This window comes from Caloenas nicobarica, chromosome 14 (genome assembly GCF_036013445.1).
Source record: "Caloenas nicobarica isolate bCalNic1 chromosome 14, bCalNic1.hap1, whole genome shotgun sequence".
Classification (NCBI taxonomy): Eukaryota; Metazoa; Chordata; class Aves; order Columbiformes; family Columbidae; genus Caloenas; species Caloenas nicobarica.
The window spans coordinates 5,011,399-5,015,943 of NC_088258.1; positions in this window are offsets into that span (position 1 = coordinate 5,011,399).

Consider the following 4,545-nt stretch of genomic DNA (forward strand, 5'->3'; position numbering starts at 1 on the left):
CTGCTGAGAGCAACTGCCTGGCCGCAGGTTTTGGTTGTACTTTGCTGGATTGTTTCCCAGGGCACCCGTGATGGGAATTGCTGCTGACAGCGGGTGACAGAGACGGAACCCCGCTGCCGCGGGAGCCAGGCTGGGGAGCAGCAGCAGCAGCGGCATTTGTCAGAGCCCAGGAACAGAAAATGGGTTTCAGATGAGTGACTGCGGAGCAGCCACACGGCCCCGGCTCCCGCAGAGCCTCGCACAGACACGGCGACTGCAGCGAAAGGCTCAGCCAACCCCAATTCCTGACCGAGCATCCTCCCGTCCCAGCACTGGGCTCTCCCGCAGAACCCAGGCCAAACGCTACCCGGCTGCTGCAAGGATGGATTTCACCCTCCACGGTCCAAGCTACATCCCCAATTTGATTTAATCAAGGAGAGAGCAGAAGAGCTGCATTACACTTGCTCCAGCCCCAGCGCCACCCACCCTCCACCTCTCTTCCCCAAACAGCCAGGTATCAATAGCTTTATTAAATCCTGCCTTTTTTTTTTTTCGTCCCCCCACCCCCCCGCTGCTGTTCTTGGCTAGAGGTTTTACAAGCAAGACCAACACGGACAAGCCCTTAAATTCAGGCAACATGACTCGCTTTTAAGTCACCACACCCCGCACCCTCCCTGGCAGCGTTTTGCTCCACAGCCACACAGCACCCTGCCAAGTCACTGGCTTTCCCCGTGGGCTGCAGAGAAGGTCCAGCTTACATAAGAAGGAACAAACTGGCTTTTGCTCGCCACACTTTCAATGGTGCCATTCATCCGCCGCCCTTCACCCTCTCTGTGCCACCTTGAGGGATGCAAAACAAACAGCCAAAATGCTTCATCTCACATGCTGCCCCATGGCAACTTTTTGTTGTCCAAGGGTAACAGGTCTACAATTTCGTCCCCCTAAACCACAAGTGAGTTAAAGGGTTAAGTCAAAAACTACTGAGATGCAAGGGTACCCATGTGTTAAGGACACTCTGTGCCCTTGCCAAGCCATGTCACCACTCAAAAAGCAAAGAGCTCTGAGGCCTGTCAGTCCTTCCTTGGAGGATGCGGGGGCTGCAGGGCCAGGTCACACACATCCCATCATAGCGGTGAATCCAGCATCAAACAGCAAGGGACCGAATCTGTTCAATGGTTGTGTAAAGACCTTGGCTTCAACACTGGGCGAGCACTAAAGCTGGTCTCAGTTCTACTCGGCTGGAAACATCTTGGTCAACCCTCAGGCTATTTTTACATCTGCACATCAGTTCTGCCTGGTTAGAGACTCCATGCTGACTTTGGCCAAGTGGTCAACCCCAGCGAAAAGCCAGCCAGGAGGCGAAAAGGATGTAATTTTGCAGGCTGAGCATGAAATGACAAAGCCAGGTTTATTCAGACACAAATAGGCTGCTTCAAAGCATTTTTCCCCCCCTGTAAAATCAGTACTAGCACCATCACCATCTACACTCCAGGATTTTTAGCCCTCTCCTGACTGCAGGCCAGCACGGATGCTTACCGCCTGCCCTTTCCAATCATTCTACCATTATTTGTCAAATACCAAATTCCAGCTGCTTTAGGAAACCAGGAGGGAAGGAAGCATGGCTGGCTGAACTCTTTGTCCTTCTCTGCCCCCCTACACACTTTTACATCATCAGAACAGAACAAGAAACCCACAAAAAATGCACATTCCCAAAGCTGGAGGCTCCATCCCAGTTCTGGCAACCCAGTGGTCTCAGCACAAAGCTCAGCGCAGCCTGGATCCCCTTTGACTCCCTAACAATACATTCACAGTGGTGGAAGGGTGGGGAGGGAGGGCTTCAAAAGAAAAAGAGCAGCAAGGAATTAGCTATTTTGAACCCAGAAGCCACCCACTGCAATGCAAACCCTCTCCATCTGAGCTTTACTGCTCCTCCCAGCAAGCGCTTTGAAGCGTGGCAATGAAAAATGAGAGCCAGCAGCACCCAGTGTGTTGGCCGGGTATGGCTGTACAAACATTAAAATGTCTTAAATGTCAGAGAAGGCTGGACTTGGCGGGGTGAAAGAGGGAAAGCACAGAAGACAGAGCCCTCAGTGGCCTTACAGCATCCATCCATCCTGACCGCAGCTCTTAGGGAGGCTGGTGAAGCCGTTGGGATGCAGGCAGGGGTGCAGGCAGCTCGCTGAACCTTGCACATGGGGTGTTTTGGACCTTAGCATGACACAGGGTGGTGTTAACGCATAATGCTGCAATTTGCCCCCTTTATCCAACCTTGTGTGGGGAAGATAGAAGTCAGTGCATTCAAAGCCTCCCCTCTCTGCCCAATGTCCGCAAGGGAAGCAAAGGCTTTTTCTTCTATTGCTGTTAAATCATAAGGCGGCTGTAAAAACAGGATACGCTCTCCCATCACAAGGAGCAGCTGCTGTGCAGGATTCGCAGCCATTTTGCACCTGCTCTACCAATCGCACAACCAGGACCCTGCTGCCGAAAGTGATGGTTACACTGAAACCCATTGGTCCTCAGACCCGGGTGACCGGCTGGCAGCCGGGGACCTTGGAAAGATGCTCCCAGGCTCTTGCCTGGGACAAGCCACGGCCATAAATCACAGGACAACTGCGGCTGAGGAGGCAGCAGCTGGTTTTCGGGGGCACAATGGCCAAGCGCCAGTTGGAGAGGCAGGAAGAGACAGAACTGGATCAAGAGGTGCAGGGGAAGCAGCTGGAAGGATGTTTGCACAGCATCTGCACTATGGTCCCAGCCGCCCACCTCTGTGCACACTAAACATCAATTAAATTTAAATTAAAAGAGAAAAAAATAAACACTTTGTAAAGACAAGAGATTAAATCATCCATGCTGTATCTTTGAAGAGCGAGATGAACCCACCCTGAAGAAATGTAGATGTAGCAGGAACCAAGAGACTCCCGGGATTACTCATTACAGGAGATGAGATTCTAAACATCTTTCTGTTTTGCAGCAATTAGCTGGTAACTGGAAAAAAATTGAATAGATCAACACTCTTCTATTATTAGTTTTAAATAATGACTCAGAAACAGCACTTCCTTTTTCCCCAAGCTGTGAGGAACTAAGCACCAAGACCCTGACCTTCAGGCTCATTCAAACTGCAAATCTCTCTGCAGAAATTACAGGAGAGTGGTGTGAATACAATCAGAAACAAACCCTTTGCTTCAAGCATAACTACTAGCAATTACCTTTCATTTACAGGTTAAAAAGCTCGATACAGCACATTCGCTAGGGAGAACGTGCAATGCCAAGAAGACGCGTGTTTACAGAGGCTGGGAAAGCGAGGAGGGAGAGGGGAAAAATCCCACCTGCTGGTGGCCTTGGAGAGAAACTGAGTAAAAGGCCAATATAAAGCCCAAAACACAAGGCTGTCTCGCAAGGCCTGACCCTGGACCTTAGTCACTGATACCACTCACAGCCCAGGGAAATAATTAAGCATTTGAAGAGTTGCCTTCACAATATGCTAAGCAGACAGTTTTCGCAGAGCAATCAGAGAGAAAAAAGAGAAGCAGACTCAGCTGATGAGACACCAAAAAATCTCTCCAAAAGCATTAATTTCCTTTGGGAAGCAGCCCACATGCTCCCAGCACAGTAGGCAACCAGCACTACTGCAGCAGGTCCCAGCAAGGGATTAAATCTGCATCAGTCATTTGGTATAAACAGACAGGCAGCAGAAGAGGATGCGGCATCATGAGCAGTGGCTAGAACCCTGCAAACAAACTTCGAGCTCACCTTGACACCTGCTAATTGAAAGAAACCTTTCGGATCTTCTTCTTCCAGGGATAAGCATCTGCATCCCTGCCATGTCCCCATAAAGCGTGCACAGGAATGAGGACACAGCACAGTTTCAAGGGACCTGCACCAAACGCGGCGGTGACCAGGCCACAGCACAATGCGCCTCTGCCCTGTCACCAGCTGCCACCGTTGACCTGTGTTTCTGCCTAAGCTGCTGCAGCGCAAAACCTGAATGCCAATTTCTGGACAGGACATTCATCCAAGAGCACGTTCTTGCCCATCCAGATTGGTCACAACCCCCAACAACTTCAGGCACCATCCTGGAATGGGAGATGCTCCACACTAACAGGGGCTGAGGAGCCTCAGCTTTTTGGAAAGAAAAGCCCCCCCACCACTTTGCCAAAAGGTGACATGGTGCAGAGGTACCATGTTGGCCACCTGCATGTCCTGAAACACCCCATGGGGCTCGGTGTCACTGCTCCCGACAGCCATTTCCTTGTGTCACCCTGCTGTCACGCTCACCAGCTGCGAGCAGCGTGCATCACCGGAGCACTAGTGTTTCTTCCAGGGCTGCTTGGCAGAGCTAGGTACAACCCCATCCCACCTGCCTTCCACCCAGCTCACCACCACCACCAGCAGATGTGGCTGGCAAAGGCACCACCGACAAACGCAGATCCCAAAGGGATTGGAGCGCTCTGCAAACCTCGGACCTCCAAAACAGCAGCCCGGAGACAACACACAGAGGCAGGTGCAACATTTCTTGGGTTTTTCTTTTACTTTTTTTTTTTTTTTTAATTCCTTCCCTTCCTTTGC